The sequence below is a fragment of the Podarcis cretensis genome (genome assembly GCF_951804945.1).
Source record: "Podarcis cretensis genome assembly, chromosome: 6".
NCBI lineage: Eukaryota > Metazoa > Chordata > Lepidosauria > Squamata > Lacertidae > Podarcis > Podarcis cretensis.
Window position 1 is genome coordinate 73,353,426 of NC_137175.1, and position 12,612 is coordinate 73,366,037.

Sequence of the window (12,612 nt, forward strand, 5' to 3'; positions counted from 1 at the left end):
AGCTGTCCAGGGTGTCAGGTAGGTGATCTTTCCAAGCCTTATCAAGAGATGCTAGGGACTGAATTTGGTACTTTCTTCATACTAAGCAGATGTTCTGTCACTGAGCTGTGGCCCTTCCCCAATCTCAGTGATCAGATGTTTGGGAAACACTGCGGGAGATTTATTCTTTACATCTGGCATGCTTCAGGCTTCACCAAATTTTCTTCTCCTATAGATCTCTTTAACGTATTATAAACTGAAACCAACTAACAAAAAAGGGACTTGAAGTACACTTTCCCCCTTTGAATACTGAGCACTGGATTCTTTTTAAAAAGATATAAGCCTTTTTGATTGAATAATTTCGCACTCTCTCTCAAATTCTCCAGGCTCTCCGGGGCTGATATAACAATTGGCGTGCAGTGGGACTTGTTCCAAACAGTTCCACAGATGGTTTGATCTGCTCAGAATTCAAAGCATGGGTTCCTCTACATTAGACATCAGTCATGCTTCCAACTCAGACTGATAAAATGGCATGCACTCTCTGCTTATTTTTGGTATGATTGCCTCATCAGTTGCAATCTCTTTAATGCTTGTTCTTTTCTCGGTGACCTCAGCCTGCAGAAATGCTCAACTCTTTCTCCACCTCCTCTTGGTAGTTGCTTTAAAAAGTCCGGCTCGGTAGGAAATGCACATGGTGGGTGGCAAGAGAGGGGAGGGATAGCATCTACTTACCCACCCACAAAACACATCTGTCCCACATAAGAACGTACCAGACAACAACCTGTTATTAGAGCAGGGATGGGAAATCTTTTGCAAACCACATTCCCACTGCAGCAACTGCTGAAGGGCCACATGGCAAGTGGTGGGTGGAGCCTGAGGCAAAAAAAAAAAAAAAAGGTTAGAGCAAGGGAGGTATCTATAATAATAGTAATAATAATTTATTATTTATACCCCGCCCATCTGGCTGGGTTTCCCCAGCCACTCTGGGTGACTTCCAAAAGAATATTAAAATGCAATAGTCTATCAAACATTAAAAGCTTCCCTAAACAGGGCTGCCTTCAGATGTCTTCTAAAAGTCTGGTAGTTATTTTTCTCTTTGACATCTGGTGGAAGGGCGTTCCACAGGGAGGGTGCCACTGCCGAGAAGGCTCTCTACCTGGTTCCCTGTAACTTGGCTTCTCGCAGTGAGGGAACTACCAGAGGGCCCTCAGCGCTGGACCTCAGTGTCCGGGCAGAACGATGGGGGTGGAGATGCTCCTTCAGGTAAAGGCCGTTTAGGGCTTTAAAGGTCAGCACCAAAACTTTGAATTGTGCTCGGGAAACGTACTCTCCCCTTTGTATATCAGGCTATATTCCACCCATGCAAAAGTCAGAGATTTTTACACCGCTGCCTTTTCTACCCAGGTAAGCAAGAGGCATTATCAGAAGAACACATTCCAGCCAAGCCAAAGCACTTGAAGGAGACATGGAGCAAAGCTGGTGAGGGGAAGAGAGGGAATAGCCAGGGAAAATGCCCAAAGGCCCTACAGAGAGGCCAAGCTGTCATATTTGTGCTCCAAACCAGATGTTCCTCAGCACAACATGAGGCACCATGAGCATAAGGCTTATGAGTCTAGGATAAGACGGTGTGATTGCTAACCCATATAACATGTTACAGATACGGGAAGGACAAAGCTCACAATGCTTTCACTGACTCAAAGAAAAGAAAAGAAAGGCACATTTAAAAAAAAATCATAGTGTTGAAGCAGGAGTGATATGAGAGCCCAAGATAGTAGCATATGATTACACTGTGTACTCTGTGGCATTTGGATCTGGCACTTACTAGTGTTTAACATGTTCACACTCCCCCACCCACTCTGCAAACATGCACAAAGTCAAGACCCTAACTTGTTAGAATTCAATTTTGTGCTATTGAAGCTATCACAGTTCAATGAATGATGATCTGAAACACAAAGTAGTTTTCATTACTCATTGCTTAATTTGGCAGTAAATTCTTCTGCGTTCTGTGTCTCCACGGCCATTTAATATCCAACAGACAGAGGTACCTTTATCATTGGGTGAATCTTCTAGTGCCACCATTCACAAGGGGTGGGGGGAGGGGGTCTTTCTTCCTTAAGAATATTTTTGAGTGGGAGAGCTTTTTTTTCCAATTTCCAGAGGGATGTAACACTTTTAGACAAGTTGTGGCCAACTTCACAGCACCCTCGCTGCATTCTGTTAGGACGTGCTTCTATTTACCAAGGTCAAACTTGAGTAGAGAGGACACAGTTCTGCAGGTGTGCAACAGAAGCCAGATGAGGGCAGAACTAGTTGGCCTATGCCTGTGGTGTCACCAAGAAGCCTACCTACCCCTCCATCCCTGTAGATCTGCACTTTTAGAAACCATTTCTTTGATAAGGCAAAGGATGATAAATGCATAGATATATGCATGTGACAGTTCTTTAAAAATTAAAAAGGCAGGCTGCTTGTTGACATGGGAAAGAGAGTGAGATGGATTGCTGAAGTGGTGTTCATTTTGCTGGACTGTACATCTGCTTCTGTCACTCAAATAGCAAAGCTGGGAGAAAGTTGGACCCAAACCATGGTGGAGGCACTCATTATGTGTTCTCTTTTGATATTGCATTTGTCTGTATCATTGGCCAGAGCTGCAAAAGTTCTGGGTCTGGATTAGTACAGGTGTATCAACACTTATCAGGGCTCCTGTGCTGGCAAATTTCATCAACTTTGGCTAACAGGGGGATAAATTATAGCTGTTTTTTTATTCCTCTTTAAAATGAAAAAGGAACACAGAGGTTCAATTTATACAGTGTGTATAAAGAGAGCACTGAGTGACTCAGAAACATTGGGGTAAAAAAAAAAAACCTCATAGATACTTAGCACCCATGCACACCTCAATAAAAAGCCTATGAATTTAAAAGAAATGCTGCAGAATAAGGTCAGTTAGCCACCAATCAATTTTAAATTTAAGACACCATGCTTTAAATGTGTGGTGTATGTGACCCAGGTTTACGGCTCATTCACAGCAACCTTGGTGCGCTAAGGATGCCCAGTTACATCTGAACTAGGACATTGTTTTGTGAGCAAGAGATGTTCATGAAATCTCCCCAGTTCTCCCCTTGCTCTGCGGCTCTCAGCAGACTCCTCCAGCTCCCTCTCATCACTCTCGAGAAGCTGCCTTTTACACTTCTAGTTTCCTGCTTTTCCTTTCTTCACCTCAGTTCCTAACAGGCTTCATCTGCTTGAGGCTAAGTGGTTCTGTCTATGACTTCACGCACCCTCTAAATCGTCTACAAGTACTTGCACACCCCAAAACATTGTATTCACTGAATGCAATAAAAAAAATACTGCTACTTAGATGCAAGCACGAATCTCACTTTTATTCTGCCTCTTTGTAGGAAGTTAATTCTTCCTGGCATAGGAAGTGCACTTTAGGGGAAAATGAAGAGAAAGTATTTTGGTAAATAGATACTTAGGCTCAACTCCCAGATATTTGGCACAAATTGATAAAATGAGTACATTTTATTAATATGGTATCTCTAGTAATTTGATTGGAATGCAGTGCAGACTTACATCTGGGAGATACCCATCAGCCGATAGATAGGTTGATAGTTTACTTTTAGGGCTAGGTGACGATTCCATTCAGTCCTCAGTTTTACACGAACTGACCTGGTTTACAGTTTCAGAACATAATAAATAGGGCTATGCACTGGCTTCAGCTGCATCCTGGATCAAAAGCAGGTTTGGGCTGATTTGGGTTGACCCAGGATTTAGCCAGTAGGTTGAGGTAGCCCCAGATTGCCCCAGGTCAGATCAGGTCCACCTGGAGCAATGCAGGGTTGTCAAAGGGTGGTGTCTGTGGTGTCTGGCAGAGAGAAGGAGCAGCCTGCATGGATCCCCTCCCCTTCCCCCGACAGCCAGTTTAATTAGGGTTTTAAACCAGACCGCCAGATAGGTTCAGGCCCTGGATCCAGGTTGGGTCATCTCACGTCATCTAAGGGCCACTGTCTGAAGTGAATGTTCTGCTTTTTCCTTCAGACATTCCTATTTTCATTGAAGAGATGTTGGAATGGTATGGTAGAACTCTCTATTTTCATTGGAGAAATGTTGGAGGTTTTGAAATAGGATGTCCCTATATTCATTAGAGAAATATTGGAGGGTATGGAATAGGACATCCACATTTTCATTGGGAAAATGTTGCAGGGTAGGGTAAAGGTAAAGGTAAAGGAACCCCTGACCATTAGGTCCAGTCGGGGCCAACTGGGGTTGCGGCGCTCATCTCGCTTTGTTGGCCAAGGGAGCCGGTGTACAGGTTCCGGGTCATGTGGCCAGTATGACTAAGCTGTTGCTGGTGAACCAGAGCAGCGCACGGAAGCACCGTTACCCTCCCGCCAGAGCGGTACCTATTTATCTACTTAACACTTTGACTTGCTTTCGAACTGCTAGGTTGGCAAGTGCGGGGACCGAGCAACGGGAGCTCACCCCATTGCGGAGATTCGAACCACCAACCTTCTCATCGACAAGTCCTAGGCTCTGTGGTTTAACCCACAGCGCCACCCGCATCCCGCAGGGTATGGTAGGATGTCCCTATTTTCATCTGAGAAATGTTGGAGGGTATGGAAGAGGATGTTCCTATTTTCATCGGAGAAATGTTGGAGAGTATGGTATTGTTTAGTGAAGGGTTGTTGCTGTTATTGATGCTAATTTTTTTGTTTGCTTATTTTAGATCTTATTATGATTTGTGTGGAAATTGTTCAATTTGGTTGCGTTTCTTTGATGTGATTGTAACTATGTATGTTTTTTCATGTTGTATGCCACCTTGGGCATGGTTTGAAATGTGGAAAAGCAGCATACAAATAAAATTATGCATGCATGTGACTTGATGGCCTTGTGGGAGGCTTGCTTTGAGTGGCAATTTATTACTTCAACTGCTTCAGAACGTGAGAAGCCAGCTCTGCTGTGTTTGGGAGCCCTCCTGCTCATTAAGCTGAGTAGGACCCTGGACCTCTGCCTCAAAATCCTGCCCTGCTGGCACCACTGAACACCACAGCTTTGGCATAATCCATTGCATAGGCTAAATAGCATTTGATAGGGCTATAAGACTTCCATTACTTCTTTTCCAGATGGTGGTGCTAATGCTGGATTGTGTGTTTGTGACTGCAACAGCAGAAATAAGAGTTTCATTCTTACGATGGCATCCATCAGGAAGAAAATAATAACAATATTCCATCAAATTTTTCCCCCTTACTGCTTTATAGTCACCTGATAAATGGAGGGATTTCACATCCATCCCTATGTAGCGATTATCCATTACATTGATACATTTTACACATCTCTAATATTTTCGCAATAGATTTCCCTGAATCAGCTGATGACATTTAATAGAATGTTTAAGACACAGTATAAAACCTTAATGCTTTTTGCTTAGTCTGAGGGTAAAATTGTGTGCCTAGATTGGTTTCCAAATTAAAAACTATGTAGGCGTACCGGCAATTTCTCCCTCTTCTCCCTCCCCACCCCCTCCACTTTTGCTTCTGCTGTACATATTAAAATGTAACGGGGAAACAGCTCTTCGGAAAATACTGCCGCATAGGTAGAAACAAAAAGTATTTGTGACTTTACAAGCCGGCTACATGAAGAAGATGCTGTTAATGAAGTGGGACAAAACTACAATGCAAGAATGCAATCGCCCGTAAAATTCTTATTGGGCAAAAGAGAATCTGCAGTGAATAAATATTAACACAAACGCTATAGGAGACATAAAGGAAACGGGGGGGGGGGGGGGAGAGAGAGAGAGAGAGAGAGAGAAAGAGAGCCAAAATTTGAGGTTAAAACTGCTGACGACTTAAGGAAAAGTCTATTTGCATACTGCAGGGCTCCATCTGCTGTGGAAAATCTAAGCTGCAAGAATGATTTAATATTTAATAGAAGTAGTGGCCGTTGTTAATTATAATTTGCACATTTACAAATCAGCATTGATAGCAATACAAATTATGAAATATAAGGGTGTTATGCTAGATACTGGGGAAAATAAGATGACAGACAAAGTTAATGGAGTATCCCTAACAACAGCTCTGTCAGAACACATCAGAGAACTAATCCAGTTACAAAGGGCCTGCAATGGAAAATCTATTTAAAATATTAAAATGCTGTTTGGTAAAAGCTTTTTCATAGTGCATTTTACTTAAACAGTTGCTTATTGCTCACGGGTCATTAGCCGTACACCCAGATGCACTCTGCAAACTGCCATTTGAGAGAATAGCAGAAATTTGAAGAGAAATATATTTTCTGCAGCACTTTTGTTGAAATATAGAATTGGCTTGCTGCTGACTTGTATTTAGTCAAGTAATATTAGCCGACTTCGAGATATATGCGATGTGAAATTAAAGGATAGATTTTATGTAATGCAAAGGAAAGTCCTTGAGTTTTAAGGAGCAGTTTGAAATAAAAAAGGCATGCACGCCCTCCTAAACTAGTATGCATTAGGCAAAGTGTGGAGGCTGCCCCAGGTGACAAAGGCCATGGGGATTGGGGGAAGCCACAAGGTGTTGGAGAATAGAGCTGTGGATGGTATGCTCACCCTACATTTCCTTAAGATGGTCTGCTGTCCTCAGGTGCATTGGAAGACGCTGCCCCTTCACCAGTGTTGAAGTAAAACACAGTTAGCAGTCTGTTTAGTTTCTGCATATGGGATGGGAGTGGGTGCCATCTTGTCCTTCACCTTAGACAGCAAAACATTTTGGGCCAGCCTTGCCAATACAGTGGTACCTCGGGTTACATACGCTTCAGGTTACAGACTCCACTAACCCAGAAATAGTACCTCGGGTTAAGAACTATGCTTCAGGATGAGAACAGAAATTGTGCTCTGGCAGCGTGGCGGCAACAGGAGGCCCCATTAGCTAAAGTGGTGCTTCAGGTTAAGAACAGTTTCAGGTTAAGAACGGACCTCCAGAACGAATTAAGTACTTAACCTGAGGTACCACTGTACCAGGACCAGTAAAGCAACAGGCAGCCAGGAAAACAATATATCAGAGCCTGGTCTTCCTAGACTCCTTCCTGCCTGCCGTTAAAATAGCTTGACCAATGGATGGATCCACATCATTAGTTTCCCTTTAGTTGTGTTGCTGTGGTTACCGGGAGGGAAAGAAGCAGTGGAGATGCCAGCACAGTATGGACACAGGGGCAGGAGCACTAGATTTGTTCTGCCACTGCACTTGCACCAAGTCAACCACCCTGCCAACTCAACCCTCTCCCTCCCACTAAGCATAGTGACACACCTGACAGGGGGTGAGGTGCATGCTGTCACCCTCCCCACCAGCAGCTGCTGCCTTCCACCACCTGCTCCACTGTGGAAAGGATTCAAGGAGGGAAAGAGAGGTAGACCAAGACCACCACAGAGTCTGCTCAAATGAGACATTCCCCCTTCTCTAGAGCCATTTACCACCAATTGCACTACGGGAAGATCACCCACAGCTTTGGGATTTTTATGTAAGTTCATTAGCATTACTCGCAAGCCACCTTGGAAAAATTAGTTTACATTTTGAAAGGCAGGGTATAAATAACTGCAATAAATAAACCAATAACTTATGGAATTCACTGCCCTGCAATGTGATGGCAACCATTACTCTTAGATTGTTCTTTGAAAGGGATTGATACATTCATGGAGGAGAGATTGTGATAGCTTCATGGTGAGAGGCAGTATGCCTATGTATATCAGATTGGACACAGGTGGCGCTGTGGTCTAAAGCACTGAGCCTCTTGGGCTTGCCAATCGGAAGGTCTGCAGTTTGAATCCCTGTGACGAAGTGAGCTCCCATTGCTCTGTCCCAGCTCCTGCCAACCTAGCAGCTCAAAAGCACACCAGTGCAAGTAGATAAATAGGTACCACTGCAGACAGAAGGTAAACGGCGTTTCCGTGTGCTCTGGCACTCATCACAGTGTCCCATTGTGCCAGAAGTGGTTTAGTCATGCTAGCCACATGACCCAGAAAGCTGCCTGCTCCCTCGGCCTGAAAGGCAAGATGAGCACTGCACCCCATAGTTGCCTTTGACTGGACTTAACTGTCCAGGGGTCCTTTACCTTTTAAAAAAAATGTATTTCAGATGCTGGAGAATTACCATTAGATTTATAGCTTTCTTCTAAATTCCCAAAAGCATCTGTCAGACACTTGATAGAAGCAGAAGAAGGACCTAGCTAGAATAATCCAGCAAACCCATTCTTAAGCTTGGGCACTGGAGTCTTTGCTTGTAAACTTGAACTATTTCCTTAGCCTAAGCAAAAGATCCATCGTGTTAACTGGGATGACACTAATTTAGTTTAAGGATAGGGTTAAATGCCTGGGATTAAGTATCAATAAACACTGCGCAACTTGCTTCTGAGTAACTGAAGTTGTCATAGAAATTGGATCTTACATATTATAGGACAGAGGTAGCCAACATGATGTCCTCCAAATATGGCACTACAACTTTCATCATCCTTGACCATTAGCCATGCTGGGGCTGATGAGAGTTGTAGTTCAGCCACCAAAGGATACCATGTTGGTTATGCAAATGATAGTCCATAGCTCCTTGCATATCTAAAAAATAATTTAGTTCCAGTATGTTCAAGACTCTGATCCCAACAACAAAGCTACTACTAATTGCCTTTTATTGACTAAGGCACAAGTTTCCATTGATTATTTTCATTAATCTTCCATTTCACCTTATTTTCCACCTCATACTACAGGGGCTCCTTTTCACCAGTGAAACTGCCGTCCACAAAAGAGTACCAAAAAAAAGAAAAACGCAGAATGAAGCTTCACAACACCAAACAGCATTGGAGGGTCTCGTAAACAAGAGGTGCAACAGGGCTAATAGACTCAACAAAGATCAGTAAAATGCCGTATAATGTGAGTCATAAAGAAACTCTCGTTGGAATGGATTCAACACGTATTTTACAATCTTATTGAACTGGAGCATAACACAAAAACAATGCAGTCTTTTGTATACTGAAGGCAACTTAACTTGAACAGCAGGGTTATTTGAATGCACTTCTTACGGCGTTGCGTCCAAATTACATCAAGCTCTGCAAATGGCAAATGGCATCTCTGTAACAATGAACATATTCTAGCAAACTAGAAGTCATGGCTCTGTATAGTGGAGAATGCCTTTTTTCCTGTAGCTATTTAATATCTCATTCATTGATATCAAAATAGAAATCCAGTAGCTCGATCTTGCAATGTCTTGATTACTGTAGGAAGGCCCACTTAACAAACTGGCATATTGGGTTAATTTATTTTCAAAGGGTGCTACTGGATTCCTAGCAGCCATTTGTATGTTTAGTTGTTTTGCCTATCTGGCCTGGTTTGCACCTTTGAGTTCAATTTATCCTAGCACATTCGTGTTCCAATGAATAACCAATCATGGAAACACTGCAAATACTGGACAGGGAATACTGTAAGCATGTTGGTCAGGTAGTATCTGTGTTCATGCGTTTGACTGTATATCCTGGAGAAGCCTTATATCACAGATGGGCAACGCACAGCACAAGAGACAGATCCTCCACCCAACAAAACTAGATAAATAAATAACAGAATTAATGGTTCACACAAAGGAAAAACACTCAGTTCAGCAGCATATTATGAAATGGGCTCAAAGGCAAGAACAAACCAGTATGTTTTTAGGTTTGGAAGCAGACATTAAGGGGCTGAATGGCATTTCACCTTGTCAGGGCAACTGCTGAGAAGGCCCTGCTCCTAGGGGGAACCAGTATGATAACAATAAAAAGATGGAATTCTAAGCAAGGCCTCTCTGGCAGACTTCAAACCTGTGCATAAATGGGGAAGGAAAAGATCATGTGGGAAAAGTATCCTCTGGAATATTACACACCCAGATCATTTAGAGTTTAATAGTTCAAAACCAGCATCCTGAATTAGATCTGGAAACATAGTTGAAGCCAATTGGTTTGCATTTTGTTACCTTTGCATTTCATGACAAACAGATTCTCGTTTTCAGAATCTAACTAAACCATGACTTGAGGAAAATTCTAGAATCATCACCCAGTTCTCAGAAAGATGTTTTTTATTCCATGATACATTTTAGCTCTACCCCCCTGCTACAAAGAATCACCATAGGGATTTTCTTTTGTCCCATTTCAGTTGGCTATTGAAAAGGTGGAAGTCTGTTACAAAATATTTGGGGAGGGGTGTGCCTTTTTATTTTTTTTTATTAAAAAATCAGCTTAAGAAGTACCTTTCCCCTTGCCATAGCCTAATTTTATTACTGGTTGAAGAAGTCAACCTTCACACATGGCAGAAAAACTCATGGCAGAAAAATCTACACATTGCTATTTTTGATGCCAGGTCTTTATTTGCTGCAATCAGAAAGGTGATTATAAACACTACAGAATTAGCACCCACAATTGCATAATTTACGCAAAGCTGTTTTAACCATTCATATGCATTGTGAGGAAGGGAGAGGATGACTATATTTGCACCAGGCATTAAGCCTGTTAACAGTTTCACAAAATAACCAGCTTCCAATGCTTGGATATTTTGGAGGAGATGGGGAGTAACTTGCCAAAAATATAGCTGATTGTCTTTGGTCTAAGTTTGTCTGACTATACAATAAATATCAGGAATTGAGAAAAATGAAACAAAACTGTTACAAGACCCAGAAGGCCTCGTAAATGCTTCGGGTTTTTTGCTTTTGCTAAAGCAAAATCAGAAAATCTTATTGTTAGGTCGGGGGAAAGACATAGCATATTATGATTAAGATACATTTCTTTTTCTAGCTACTTATTTATTTAGAGTACTTAAACCTGTCAGTTAGCCAAAGCTCTAATGTGACATGTAATTCAATCAAGGCTGAAAACACCCCAACTCCCCACTTTTCTGATACCATTTGTTTCCTACACAAGTTGGGGGGGAAATTTGGAGGGCACCAAATCCTAAATTTTTTTGTTGTGGGCAGGGGAGGCTTACCATTAAGAGAAGGCAGCAGAAGATTTAAGGGTCTAGCAGTAGTGCAAAGAGCCATCCTAAAAAGGTAAAGGTAAAGGTACCCCTGCCCATACGGGCCAGTCTTGACAGACTCTGGGGTTGTGCGCCCATCTCAGTTAAGAGGCCAGGGGCCAGCGCTGTCCGGAGACACTTCCGGGTCACGTGGCCAGCGTGACAAAGCTGCATCTGGCGAGCCAGAGCCGCACACGGAAACGCCGTTTACCTTCCCGCTGGTAAGCGGTCCCTATTTATCTACTTGCACCCGGAGGTGCTTTCGAACTGCTAGGTTGGCAGGCGCTGGGACCGAGCAGCGGGAGCGCACCCCACCGCAGGGATTCGAACCGCCGACCTTTCGATCGGCAAGTCCTAGGCGCTGAGGCTTTAACCCACAGTGCCACCTGCGTCCCCAAAGAGCCATCCTCTTCCCCTACAATCTCTCTACAAAATGACGGGACGTATGGTGGCAAGGACTATGGTGCTGGCCACTGAGAAGCAGACACTGGATTGGCTAGTTGGAAGTACCTGCTGGTCAGTGGCATGCAGTGAATGTTTTCATATGGGAACAGTTAGGGCCAGAGGTGTCAGCTTGCAAGAGTGATGGGGCCGGCAACATTGAGCATGTGATGTTGTGTGCATGAGCATCATGCCTCCCTCCCTAAGCTGGGCAGAAGCTTCCTGGGCTTTGGGAAGGAGGCAGCAGACTTCAATACTTTAATACTCTAATTTACCAGGAACATTTAGGGGACTAGCCTAGTCCCCCTAGTCACTGGTGGAGGAAGAGGAGTGCGCGGGGAGCGCACCGCCCCCAGCAGCGCAATCCCAGCAGGGTGCCATCGCGGCTGCCCCCCCCCGCCCACGCTGGGTGCCCCGCCCCCACAGGTGGCGCGCACTGCCCCCAGGACACGTGCCAGCCTCACCCCCGTCTGCTCTCCACCCCACGATGCCAGAGCATGAAGCTCTGCATCTGCCCCTAGTCTACTGACTGCACACCACTGCTGCTGGTAAGGTAAAGGTAAAGGGACCTCTGACCATTAAGTCCAGTCGTGACTGACTCTGGTGTGGTGGTGCTTATCTCGCTTTATTGGCCAAGGGAGCCGGCGTACAGCTTCCGGGTCATGTGGCCAGCATGACTAAGCCGCTTCTGGCGAACCAGAGCAGTGCACGGAAACACGGTTTGCCTTCCCGCTGGAGCGGTACCTATTTATCTACTTGCACTTTGACGCGCTTTCGAACTGCTAGGTTGGCAGGAGCAGGGACCGAGCAATGGGAGCTCACCCTGTCGTGGGGATTCGAACCGCCAACCTTCTGATTGGCAAGTGCTAGGCTCTGTGGTTTAACCACAGCGCCACCCGCGTCCCCACTGCTGCTGGTAGATGAATTTATCTCCAAATTTGCAAAATATTACCCAGTTCTCTGGCTTTCCCCAAGACACCATTTTCAGCAGGCCTTGTCCTCGTGATGACCATTGATAACTTTAAACTAGCATGCTATTTCTGACATGCTCTTCATCTCGTGCCCAATTATATATCTCATGTTTCTAGTACAATTCTATTATCTGAGGAAATTCAAACATAGCCCCGTGGTCCTTTTTTTTTTATGAGTACACAGCACCACAGAATGCAAATCCCCAATTCGTGTAGAAAACCTGTCATAAAGTA